Raw genomic sequence first — 14,556 nt, 5'->3', positions numbered from 1 at the left:
GCTCTGTGGAAGGTATTAAGAATATATGGTATGGGAGGCAAGTTGTTAGAAGCAGTGAAAAGTTTTTATCGAGGATGTAAGGTATGTGTACGTGTAGGAAGAGAGGAAAGTGATTGGTTCTCAGTAAATGTAGGTTCACGGCAGGGGTGTGTGATGTCTCCATGGTTGTTTAATTTGTTTATGGATGGGGTTGTTAGGGAGGTGAATGCAAGAGTTTTGGAAAAAGGGGCAAGTATGCAGTCTGTTGTGGATGAGAGAGCTTGGGAAGTGAGTCAGTTGTTGTTCGCTGATGATAGAGCGCTGGTGGCTGATTCATGTGAGAAACTGCAGAAGCTGGTGACTGAGTTTGGTAAAGTGTGTGAACGAAGAAAGCTGAGAGTAAATGTGAATAAGAGCAAGGTTATTAGGTACAGTAGGGTTAAGGGAGAAAAACTGGAGGAAGTGAAGTGTTTTAGATATCTGGGAGTGGATTTGGCAGCGGATGGAACCATGGAAACGGAAGTGAATTATAGGGTGGGGGAGGGGGCGAAAGTTCTGGGAGCGTTTAAGAATGTGTGGAAGTCGAGAACATTATCTCGGAAAGCAAAAATGAGTATGTTTGAAGGAATAGTGGTTCCAACAATGTTATATGGTTGCGAGGTGTGAGGTATGGATAGAGCTGTGCGGAGGAGGGTGGATGTGCTGGAAATGAGGTGTTTGAGAACAATATGTGGTGTGAGATGGCTTGATCGAGTAAGTAATGTAAGGGTAAGAGAGATGTGTGGTAATAAAAAGAATGTGGTTGAGAGAGCAGAAGAGGGTGTTTTGAAATGGTTTGGTAACATGGAGGGAATGAGTGAGGAAAGATTGACCAAGAGGATATATGTGTCAGAGATGGAGGGAACGAGGAGAAGTGGGAGACCAAATTAGAGGTGGAAAGATGGAGTGAAAATGATTTTGAGTGATCGGGGCCTGAACATGCAGGAGGGTGAAAGGCGTGCAAAGAATAGAGTGAATTGGAACGATATGGTATACCGGGGTCGACGTACTGTTAATGGATTGAACCAGGGCATGTGAAGCGTCTAGGGTAAACCTTGGAAAGTTGTGTGGGGCCTGGATGTGGAAAGGGAGCTGTGGTTTCGGTGCATTATCACATGACAGCTAGAGAGTGAGTGTGAACGAATGTGGCTTTTGTTGTCTTTTCCTAGCGGTACCTCGCGCACATTTGGGGGAGGGGGTTGTTATTTCATCTGTGGCGGGGTGGCGATGGAAATGAATAAGGACAGACAGTATGAATTATGTACATGTGTATATATGTATATGTCTGTGTGTATATATATATGTATACGTTGAGATGTATAGGTATGTATATTTGCGTGTGTGGACGTGTATGTATATGCATGTGTATGTGGGTGGGTTGGGCCATTTCCTTCGTCTGTTTCCTTGCGCTACCTCGCTAACGCGGGAGACAGCGACAAAGCAAATTAAATTAATAAAGAATAAACAAATATAAATGTATATATATCTGTATATATATATATATATATATATATATATATATATATATATATATATATATATATATATATATATATATATATATATATATATATATATATATATATATATATATCAACAGTAGTGAAAATACTGGTAGAGAGAGAGAGCTAAGGTTACACGGGGGAGGGGAGGAGGGGATATGACATTACAATTTGGCCTGAATTCCACCCTGACGATAGATAATGGGTGGAGGTGCTGGGGCAGGTGGAGTGACGCTCACCGTTGGAGGAGGTGTGGTGGAGGTGGAGAGGTGGGGCAGGAGAACCGATGCCCTTCATGGGTGGTGGAGAGGGGTGGGTGGTGGCGGTGGTATGGTAGGGGTGGGTGGGGACAGTGGGCGTGGGCGTCCTTTGATGGGCAGAAGTGGAGGTAATAGGCAAGCCACTGGTTGGGGGAGGGTGGGTAGGTGGGTCGTGGGTTGAGGCGACGAAGGAGACAGAGACCGATGGAAGGAGAGGAGGAGACACGTCAGGAAGATGCACGTATGGGGCGGGAGGTGGTATGGAGTGTGACGTGAGGTGGTGCTAGAGGAGGAGGGGAGCTCTATGGTGCGGTTGGGGTGCTGGCAGGGGAGAAGGTAAGCTATGTAAGGCAACTGGGGTGTTGCAAGGGGAGAAGGTGAGCTATATGGGGCATCTGGGGGTGCCCAAAGGGGACAGGGGAGTTGTGCAGGCCACGAGGGGTGTTGCAAGGGGAGAGGGAAAGCTTTATGGAGCAACTGGGGGCATGTAGGGTGCTGCAGGGCGAGGGAGGACTCCACAGGGCAAGTGCGATGCTGCTGATGCGGAGGATCTATAGCGCTAAGAGAGAGAGAGAGAGAGAGAGAGAGAGAGAGAGAGAGAGAGAGAGAGAGAGAGAGAGAGAGAGAGAGAGAGAGAGAGAGAGAGAGAGAGAGAGAGAGAGAGAGAGAGAGAGAGAGAGAGGTGGCAGGGGGGGGAGCATCGTGTGGGAGGACCATGACGCTGTCGTTAAAGGGAAGGGACAGATCCACATCCAAAGAGAGAGAGAGAGAGAGAGAGAGAGAGAGAGAGAGAGAGAGAGAGAGAGAGAGAGAGAGAGAGAGAGAGAGAGAGAGAGAGAGAGAGAGAGAGAGAGAGAGAGAGAGAGATGAGAGAAGTCCTCTGTGTTTGCAGATGTTTATTTCATTTTTGTTTTCCTCTTCGTAGCGAGATGACGGGCAGGAAGAGACGAACACATTCGCACACACCCACTCACTGTGGCTGTCATGTATAATTCACGGCAAACATAGCCAGCCGTCCACAGCCAAGCCCCACAGACTCCTGCACGTTTACCTTGACCGCTTCACATGGACTGGTTAGGCTCATTGACTAGCGCATCACCACCCTTCATAACCACATCGACCAAGTTCATTCAATCCGCTGTGTACCTCTCGCCCTCCGCAGCTGCTCAGGACTTGGTACCGTCTCGGGATCAGTGGTATCCATCTCTAACCAGCCATCCACTGCTCTCACCCTGCACACACATCTCACTGCACCCAGGACCCTAGCCCCTCATTTCCACCCTGTGACTCACTATGGTCACTAGAATCCCCGTTGCCAAGTCCACTCGCGGATACCTAAATCGCCCAGTGTCCTTCAGGTCCTCCCGAACTCTCATGCTGCATCCTTACTTGTGTTCACGTTTATTCTTCATCATTACTTGGTCTAAAAATCCTCGGCCTCTCCAGCGTGATCTTCTGTGATCTCTCTCAGTCACCGCTCTCCCATACACCTTACCAGGTTTACTCAACATACTTATACCTCTGCAGTTCGAGCATACACACCCACGGACCTCCTGTCTGTATGTAGGGCAGTCTGCAGGCTTTCTCCCACTCCTCAGCCACTTCCCTAATGGCTGTACAGACGTCGGACAGCATAACTAGCCAGTCAGTATCACGCTAGCCAGTCAATATCACGCTCACTCCTTACATTTTCTACCACCTCTCCACGGGATGGGTAGGAATGCACAGTAAATTGACCTCAACTGCGGCAAATATCACATCAGAATCATCCGCAGTTCCTCATACTGCAACATCTTCGTCACACTTCATGGTACATGAGGTGTCCAGTACCTGCTCTTCACCACACCATTCGATAGAACTCACTCCAGATGCCACTTGGTCTCAAACAAGCCATAACTGCCTCCCTGTCTTCCACCACATTCCTTCAAAATACTCCACATATTCTTTACCTCTTTCCCTGCCACCACTTTCCCATCCACTCATACTGTTGCTCCCATTTACGCACTAGTTTTCCTCACACTTTTCGCCTTTTTTCAAAACATTTTTTTTTTTCAGTCGCTAGTTTGTCGATCATCTCTCACCCTATGTCGTTTTTTTCAGCTCGATCACATTTTCTGTTTTGCCATTTTCTCTTGTACTCCTTGCAGTCATCCACACTCTTTCCCTGCAAATACCCGCCTTCTACCTCCCTTTTCTCTTTCACTCTGATTTAACTTTGTCATTTAGCCACTCACTACATTTTCGTAAAGTCAACATCTCATTTTCCGCATGCCACTTATTTCCCCCGTACATATTGACACGGCTTATCTAAACACTAGCCACTCCTCCTTCCTTCTCGTAAATTTTCTCACTCTTACCCTTTGCCATTCTTAAATCTGTCTAACTTGGTTTCTCTGCTCTTGCGAGGGGAGGATGAACAGCTAGGATTGGCTTGGGGTTAACTGCCGGGCCCAAGATTCGAACCCATGTGGGCCTGACTCTAGGCGGGCCCATGGTGTGTGTGTGTGTGTGTGTGTGTGTGTGTGTGTGTGTGTGTGTGTGTGTGTTCTACATGTAAAGCCCATGGATGATACATGTTGTCGAGTATTATGCTATGTTATGGTATGGTATGTTATGGTATGGTATGGTATGTTATATAAGTGTTTGCGGACTGAATGCCGGCAGCCCAAGTGTAAGTGAGGCAGTAAAAAGAGACAGCAACTAGAGCCAAGGAAGGAAATCTGGCAACCACTACAGTGCTGGTTCACTGTCCCTTCGTTCACTTATCCCATCTAATATCTAGTACACTTCCCAATCACTCGCACTCCTTCCCTGGAAGGTAACGCTTCTATATCTCTTCTCTCTTCCTAGTAACTCCCTCCCTGGTCGCTGGAGGATGTTTCTGTGAGTCAGGTCATAAGATAGGATTGCGAACTTTATGACAGGATTTCGGATGGGATCACGAGAGTCAGAATCATAGGAACTGGAGGAGAGATCGCTGATTATGGATTGAAATCTACAACCAAGCTATAGGACTTATATCCCGGTCGTAAGTCACATGAGAGTTGATGATACATATAGATCTGCCGGATTTTCGGCTTAAGTGGCCCAGTAATGGATGAGATTAGGAAGACAATGGCGAGTATGTCAGGGAGATTGGACGTTAGATTGGGCTCTTAATGAGAGGGGATTATGTGTATTGTTAGGGATCAGAGATTATAGTGAGCGACGGGGGTGATTATAGGGTGGGGGAGGAGCTACATATTGTGTTGGGTCATACATTATGGGGAGAGGAAGGCGCTGAATATTGAATGCAGAATCAAAGATTGAAGACGGTGGGAAAACTGAATAATGTACTGGGAATTATAGGCAGGTGTTGAGTACTGCACCGGGAATAAAAGATTACTGGGAGGGAAAGCGTTAATTATTGTACTGGGAATCAAAGATTATACTGAGGTGAAGGTTTTGATTATGATTGAGAGTGAACGAGTGTAGGGAGCCTAGGAAGGTGATGAATATTGTATCAGGAGACAAAGAAGAAAATACATTAAAAGATGTATTCTTTGGAGAAAACATCCTGGCAGGTTTCTGATGGGTTAGAAGCTATATAACTACGTATCCTAGCAGTCTGCTGATGGGTTAGAAGCTATATAACTATATATCCTAGCAGGCTGCTGATGGGTTAGAAGCTATATAACTACATATCCTAGCAGGCTGCTGATGGGTTAGAAGCTATATAACTACATATCCTAGCAGTCTGCTGATGGGTTAGAAGCTATATAACTACATATCCTAGCAGGCTGCTGATGGGTTAGAAGCTATATAACTAGATAAAGTGAAGACGATGTGTGAGTAATTAGTGACTCTGATAAAAAGGAAGAATTCTTAAAGTGATGATCAAGATCACACATTTGGTTTTATTGACAGGCTAAATAAGACAACCTGTTGCCTGAACGGTCAAGTTACCTGGGAATGAAATGAAGAGTTTCACGTCGATCGTTGATATCTGAGATGAGTATCATCAGACAGATATAGATTGTGTTGCATAGGCCTTCCACATGTGATGGAGACATGGAAGACATGAAAACGATTTTCCGTATGAGCCAGAAGGTCTCGAACCCATATCCTACTGCGCGGGAAGCCGGGACGCTACACACTGAACCGATATGTCTAATGAGTAGCATACCGGCCTTCCGCGAGGTAGGAATGGGTTCGAATCCTCCTCGCCTATAGATAAATCGTGATCATGCTGTAAGATATAACTTTGATCCGCGGAGAATGATGCTATAGATCTATGATCATCAGGAGAATATGATTGTGGCTTATTTGGAAGGAATCAAGAAAACCATCTGACTGATGATGATAAATGGTTGTCGAGATATTGATTAGCAAGGGTCAACGAGGACTGCATGATTGGTTTGACAATACAGTGATACATTCACGAGATGATAGTCAAGTGGACTTGGAGGCGTATGATGGAGAGGATCAAGAGGACTTGGAGGCGTATGATGGAGAGGATCAAGAGGACTTGGAGGCGTATGATGGAGGGAATCAAGAGGAGTTGGAGGCGTATGATGGAGAGGATCAAGAGGACTTGGAGGCGTATGATAGAGAGAATCAAGTGTAGTTGGGGGCGTATGATGGAGAGAATCAAGTGGAGTTGGGGGCGTATGATGGAGAGGATCACGAGGACTTGGAGGCGTATGATGGAGAGGATCAAGAGGACTTGGAGGCGTATGATGGAGGGAATCAAGAGGACTTGGAGGCGTATGATGGAGAGGATCAAGAGGACTTGGAGGCGTATGATAGAGAGAATCAAGTGTAGTTGGGGGCGTATGATGGAGAGAATCAAGTGGAGTTGGGGGCGTATGATGGAGAGGATCACGAGGACTTGGAGGCGTATGATGGAGAGGATCAAGAGGACTTGGAGGCGTATGATGGAGGGAATCAAGAGGACTTGGAGGCGTATGATGGAGAGGATCAAGAGACTCGGGGACTTTGGCGATGAAGAGAATTAATGTGGACTTGAGGATATGTAAAGAAAAGAATCAGTTGCCTTAGGGACATTTTTTGGTGAGAGTCAAATGGACTTGCGGTCAGAAAAAGGAGAGAATCTTGTAGACCTGGGGACGTAAGAAGGAGAGATCCGAGTAGACTAGAAGACGTAGGGATGTTTAGAGATAGATCCCTTAACGGAGAGAATATTACCAAGAGAACTTGACGAGTGGTGGATATAGCGATGGCTTTACTAGAGTGGACATTAAGGTCTGCCAGTTGGCTACGCTAGGGTGACCATGGGGGGGTTGAGGTGATGAGAGAGAGAGAGAGAGAGAGAGAGAGAGAGAGAGAGAGAGAGAGAGAGAGAGAGAGAGAGAGAGAGAGAGAGAGAGAGAGAGAGAGAGAGAGTGTTACGTAGATCCACAGACCACACAGATCCAAGGCCCAAGCGAGATGGTCTGGCCTTAACTCGAAGAAGAGCGAGAGAGAAAGAATGATAAAGCCACTTTCGTTAGCAGAAGAAGGAAAAAATAGCAAAGCAAAGGCTCTGTCTCCCCACCCTCCGCTCCCTCCGGCAACACCCCAGCAGGAAAAGTGGTAGAAAAAATACCTTGCAGGATTGATAAGCTTAAAGGAAATCTCTTTAGGAAAGTCGTAAGTAGAATGAACATGAATATTTCCTTCATCCGATCACCAACGACATGCATCCCTTCATTTTTTCTTAATAAAGAGAACACTAAGGATAAACTTAAGCTCCAGCCTCTCGCCTTACCATGCCGATATTATGTTGAAAATGACACAGTAATTCATAATTACTCACTCAAAGCAGGTGACATGGTAAGTTACTACGGTACCACAACCTGGCCAGGGTGAGATCAGTGGTTGGGAAGGTAGCATGATGTACCACTGCGTTATGATGACGGATTAGATGAATCATTTTCCGGGAGCTTATTCCATGCATCAAGTTTGTCGCTGATAAAAAGATATATTTCGCACTGTCTACATCAACTCGGTGACCTCTAATTTTCAATCCATGTCCTCTCGTCGGTAAAGAAATGATCAATATCGACGTTGTTGAATAAATCATTTTGAAATATTTCATTGATTGTGCCGGAGGTGCCTCTTGCTTAGTGAGAACAAGTACTTATTTCTCACAGTCTCTCTTTTAAATGGATCGTTACGTGAGGAGGGAATCAATTTAGTTGCTCTTCGCTGCACTGCTTCCAAGCTAACAATGTCCATACTTACCATGGGGACGTAAAACTGTACTGCATGTTTGAGGTGTGGTCAAACTAGACTTAGGTCTAGTAGCAATATCACATTCTCGCCTTTGTACGTAAAGTTTCGGTTTCTAAGGCCTGTTTGATTTCTTGGCAGCCCTATTGCAATGCTGGGAGAATTTGAAGTTGCTGGAGAGAGTGACCCCAAGATCTCTCACACTAAAGGTGTCCCTTATCTTGTGGCTCATCAGTTCACGATCAAAATTCTGGTTTTGGTTTGCTGCCTGTAACAGTTGACATTTATTGACGTTAAATGGGCATTTGTCATTTACTAGACTATTCAACTATTTTATTCCGTTCCTCTTAAAATCTTAACCTATCTTCTTCAGTAAATATGGCACCTGCCGATCTTTGTGTCGTCTGCAGATTAGGTAACTAGGTTGTTAACCTCACGTCAACATTGTTAACATAAATGATGAAAAGTATAGGCCCAAGTGCGTATCCCTGGGGGAACTCCACTAGTAACGGGTGACCAATGTGATGATTCCTCATTCATTATGACTCTCAGCTTCATCTCACGTAACCAGGCGTCTACCCAGTTTCCTATGCAACCAGTAAACCCCAAGGGCCCGGAATTGGTGCATCAGTTTAACGTGGAAGACTTTGTCGAACGCTCTCTAGAAATCCATTGATATTATATCCATAGCATTTGTCTTGTTATGGGCCTTAAATGATGTATGATAAAATTCAAGGAGGTTTGTAAGGTATGATTTGCGTCTCCTAAAACCATGGTGTGTATTATTGGTCAAGCTATCATGTTCCAGATAGGTTACGATTTTATCCCTGAAATCAGTCGAATCCAGAGGTTTACATTTTATTGATATTTTTATTATTTTGCATTGTCGCTGTCTCCCGCGTTAGCGAGGTAGCGCAAGGAAACAGACAAAAGAATGGCCCAACCCACCCACATACACATGTATATACATATACGTCCACACACGCAAATATACACACCTATACATCTCAACGTATACATATATATATACACACACAGACATATACATATATACACATGTACATAATTCATACAGTCTGCCTTTATTCATTCCCATCGCCACCCCGCCACACATGTAATAACAACCCCCTCCCCCCCTCATGTGCACGAGCTAGCGCTAGGAAGACAACAAAGGCCCCATTCGTTCACATTCAGTCTCTAGCTGTCATGTAATAATGCACCGAAACCACAGCTCCCTTTCCACATCCAGGCCCCACACAACTTTCCATGGTTTACCCCAGACGCTTCACATGCCCTGGTTCAATCCATTGACAGCACGTCGACCCCGGTATACCACATCGTTCCAATTCACTCTATTCCTTGCACGCCTTTCACCCTACTGCATGTTCAGGCCCCAATCACTCTAAATCTTTTTCACACCATCTTTCCACCTCCAGTTAGGTCTCCCACTTCTCCTCGTTCCCTCCACCTCCGACACATATATCCTCTAGGTCAATCTTTCCTCACTCATTCTCTCCATGTGACCAAACCATTTCAAAACACCCTCTTCTGCTCTCTCAACCACACTCTTTTTATTACCGCACATCTCTCTTACCCTTACATTACCTACTCGATCAAACCGCTTCACACCACATATTGTCCTCAAACGTCTCATTTCCCGCACATCCACTCTCCTGCGCACAACTCTATCCATAGCCCACGCTTCGCAACCATACAACATTGTTGGAGCCACTATTCCTTCAAACATACCCATTTTTGTTTTCCGAGATAATGTTCTCGACTTCCACACATTCTTCAAAGCTCCCAGAATTTTCGCCCCTTCCCCCACCCTATGATTCACTTCCGCTTCCATGGTTCCATCAGCTGCCAGACCCACTCCCAGATATCTAAAACACTTCACTTCCTCCAGTTTTCCTCCATTCAAACTTACCTCCCAGTTGACTTGACCCTCAACCCTACTGTACCTAATAACCTTGCTCTTATTCACATTTACTCTCAACTTTCTTCTTTCACACACTTTACCAAACTCAGTCACCAGCTTCTGCAGTTTCTCACATGAATCAACCACCAGCACTGTATCATCAGCGAACAACAACTGACTCACTTCCCAAGCTCTCTCATCCACGACTGACTGCATACTTGCTCCTCTTTCCAAAGTCTTGCATTCGCCTCCCTAACAACCCTATCCATAAACAAATTAAACAACCATGGAGACATCACACACCCTTGCCGCAAACCTACATTCACTGAGAACCAATCACTTTCCTCTCTTCCTACACGTACACATGCCTTACATCCTCGATAAAAACTTTTCACTGCTTCTAACAACTTGCCTCCCACACCATATATTCTTAATGCCTTCCACAGAGCATCTCTATCAACTCTATCATGTGCCTTCTCCAGATCCATAAATGCTACATACAAATCCATTTGCTAATAACACGGTAATTATTAATATGAGGCTAAAAACACGGTAATTACTGATATGAGGCTATTAACACGGTAATTACTGATATGAGGCTAATAACACGGTAATTACCAGGCAATTCGCAGCTTCTCATTTTTTTTCTTTTGGGAGTGACGTCTGCCAGTCTCTAGTCCTAGAGCAATGTACTGATGGTCCGGGGTAATGGTCGGGCAATATCGTGTTTGACGTTTTTAATGACTCGTGGATAGAAACTTTCATGACCCGAGCTTGTATCAGTCTTCATCTTATCTGTGTTAGAACTTCTCTAACTGTGACGGTCAATTCTTGTATCGTATGAGTGCTGTTCATCGCTGTCTCAAAATTCGTGCCATTGCTTCCTAGAGAGAGAGAGAGAGAGAGAGAGAGAGAGAGAGAGAGAGAGAGAGAGAGAGAGAGAGAGAGAGAGAGAGAGAGAGAGAGAGAGAGAGAGAGAGAGAGAGAGCTAAGGTAATGCATTCAGTCAAAAGACGGAGTAATGAAGAGGGTATGGCGATGAAGGCACTTGACCAAGTGTGACAAGTCAAAGAAGAATGGATATGACCTCCAGGTGGGCGGAGGTTTAATCCCGACTTTTGAATACAAACTCCATGGGACCTCACCCGCCGCCTCACCTGGAGACATTATCACCTTTAGGCATCTCCCCACCTCATCACCTCCCCGGTCACTCCCCAGACACTCATTACTGCTGATGAGATTGGCTAGTACGAGGCCACCGTGGTTCAGAGGATACTAACATCCAGCCCCCACAGCCCCAGCCTCCCCAGCATAACCGGAGGACCCGCGTTCGATGTTGCATACTGGATAAAGTAATTAATACAAACGTAATCTGTTGGGTATGCACAGGAGCCACTTCTGTTGGTTCATGGGCCCCGTTAAAGGTATAAAACTAAGAAGTTAGTGTCTTTGAGGGCTATTCTGGTGGTTGCCAGCCGACTTTAAATGGGCCATTAAGGTTTAAAGTACTTCTTCCTTTTCTAATTACTCTGGGAACTTAAAGAGTTTGAGAAGCTAGATAAGGAAGGATTCTTTAAGAAACGGTAATAGAATAAGTATGATTTAGCAGCTATAGTAGTACAAGTAGAACAATTAGTGATAAAGCTAACTGGAAATTAGTGCAATTAATTATCAACTAAGTGGTAATAACTGTTGCGTTTTCAGGATCTTACTGTACTTCATGATGCTGTGAGTGGCAGTAGTAGAAATAAAACATAAACGAACCAGTTGACATTGTACCATTACTATAATAAAGGAATGTACGAAGAGTAATGGAGATGATTTATATATGAGTTTGTCAGACGACAACACAGCGGGAGTGCAGGGGGGGGGGGGGGGGGGGGGGGGGGAGAAGAGGTGTTCCCGTCCATCTTAGTTAAGACTGATTCTCCATCATGGTGAAACAGCAGAAGACTTTCACGTAGAGTGAACACTGTGAGGAGAACCGGAGAACCAAGGGAAGCATCAGTAAAGGGAGCGGATGGGGAAGGTGGCAACAAGCAAGGAGCAGAAGAGAAGATGGAGTGAGTATCGCGAAGGACTGTTGAATGTGTTTGATGACAGCGTGGTAGATGTGGGGGTGTTTGGAACGTGGAGGTGGGGAAAGCGAGAAAAAAAAAACGAGGTGGTGAAAGCCTTGCGTAACATGATGTGTGACAAAGCGTGTGGAGTGGATGGGATTACAATTCAGTTTCTCAAGAAGGAAGGCTGATAGTGTTGTTAACTGGTTATTTACGATTATCATTAGCATATGTTTAGCGTATATTTAGGTGAGGCGTCTGAGGATTGAAGGAATGCCTTTATAGTGCCATTGTATAAAGGCAAGGGGGACAGAAGTAAATGTTTGAATTACAGAGGTGCAAGAATGTCAAGTATACTTACTAGATCATATGAGGCAGTGGTCACTGAGAGAGTGGCCACTGAGGGAGTCATGATAGGCGCACAGCATCAGATAGGCTTCAGGAGTGGTAAAGGATGTGTGGATCAGACATTTGCTCTGAAGAATATGTGTGAAAAATACTTAGAGAAAGAGAAGACTTTGTATGTGTCATTCATAGACCTGGAAAAGGCGTATAATAGGGTTGAAGAGAGGCCTTGTGTAAGGCATTTCCGGTATATGATGGCAAAAGATCACTAGAAAAGTGAGGCTTTCTATCAGGTGAGTAAGGCTTGTGTGTGGATTGTAGACAGAGAGAGGGGAGGATGAGTGGTTCCAAGTGAATGTAGGCCTGCGGAGGTGAATGCGAGGATCTTGCAGTGAGGGGCGGGTCTTCAGTTTGTTGAGAGGTGGGAGGGACCTCGGGGGATGAGTCAGTTGCTGTTTGCCGAATGGTGAATGTGAGCAAATAAGGCCATTCTTTGTCTCTTACGGACCCTACCTCATTATGCAGGAAACAGTGAATATATATATATATATATATATATATATATATATATATATATATATATATATATATATATATATATATATATATATATATATATATATATATTCCTCGCGTGTCGTAGAAAGCGACTAGAGGGGACGGGAGCGGGGGGCCAGAAATCCTCCCCTCCTTGTATTAACTTTCTAAAATGGGAAACAGAAGAAGGAGTCACGCGGGGAGTGCTCATCCTCCTCGAAGGCTCAGAGTGGGGTGCCTAAATGTGTGTGGATGTAACCAAGATGTGAAAAAAGGAGAGATAGGTAGTATGTTTGAGGAAAGGAACCTGGATGTTTTGGCTCTGAGTGAAACGAAGCTCAAGGGTAAAGGGGAAGAGTGGTTTGGGAATGTCTGGGGAGTAAAGTCAGGGGTTAGTGAGAGGACAAGAGCAAGGGAAGGAGTAGCAATACTCCTGAAACAGGAGTTGTGGGAGTATGTGATAGAGTGTAAGAAAGTAAATTCTCGATTAATATGGGTAAAACTGAAAGTTGATGGAGAGAGGTGGGTGATTATTGGTGCATATGCACCTGGGCATGAGAAGAAAGATCAAGAGAGGCAAGTGTTTTGGGAGCAGCTGAATGAGTGTGTTAGTGGTTTTGATGCACGAGACCGGGTTATAGTGATGGGTGATTTGAATGCAAAGGTGAGTAATGTGGCAGTTGAGGGAATAATTGGTATACATGGGGTGTTCAGTGTTGTAAATGGAAATGGTGAAGAGCTTGTAGATTTATGTGCTGAAAAAGGACTGATGATTGGGAATACCTGGTTTAAAAAGCGAGATATACATAAGTATACTTATGTAAGTAGGAGAGATGGCCAGAGAGCGTTATTGGATTACGTGTTAATTGACAGGCGTGCGAAAGAGAGACTTTTGGATGTTAATGTGCTGAGAGGTGCAACTGGAGGGATGTCTGATCATTATCTTGTGGAGGCTAAGGTGAAGATGTGTATGGGTTTTCAGAAAAGAAGAGTGAATGTTGGGGTGAAGAGGGTGGCGAGAGTAAGTGAGCTTGAGAAGGAGACCTGTGTGAGGAAGTACCAGGAGAGACTGAGTACAGAATGGAAAAAGGTGAGAACAATGGAAGCAAGGGGAATGGGGGAGGAATGGGATGTATTTAGGGAATCAGTGATGGATTGCGCAAAAGATGCTTGTGGCATGAGAAGAGTGGGAGGTGGGTTGATTAGAAAGGGTAGTGAGTGGTGGGATGAAGAAGTAAGAGTATTAGTGAAAGAGAAGAGAGAGGCATTTGGACGATTTTTGCAGGGAAAAAATGCAATTGAGTGGGAGATGTATAAAAGAAAGAGACAGGAGGTCAAGAGAAAGGTGCAAGAGGTGAAAAAAAGGGCAAATGAGAGTTGGGGTGAGAGAGTATCATTAAATTTTAGGGAGAATAAAAAGATGTTCTGGAAGGAGGTAAATAAAGTGCGTAAGACAAGGGAGCAAATGGGAACTTCGGTGAAGGGCGCAAGTGGGGAGGTGATAACAAGTAGTGGTGATGTGAGAAGGAGATGGAGTGAGTATTTTGAAGGTTTGTTGAATGTGTTTGATGATAGAGTGGCAGATGTGGGGTGTTTTGGTCGAGGTGGTGTGCAAAGTGAGAGGGTTGGGGAAAATGATTTGGTAAACAGAGAAGAGGTAGTGAAAGCTTTGCGGAAGATGAAAGCCGGCAAGGCAGCAG

This window comes from Panulirus ornatus, chromosome 25 (assembly GCF_036320965.1).
Source record: "Panulirus ornatus isolate Po-2019 chromosome 25, ASM3632096v1, whole genome shotgun sequence".
In the NCBI taxonomy this organism is placed as follows: domain Eukaryota; kingdom Metazoa; phylum Arthropoda; class Malacostraca; order Decapoda; family Palinuridae; genus Panulirus; species Panulirus ornatus.
This window is presented reverse-complemented; position numbering follows the sequence as displayed.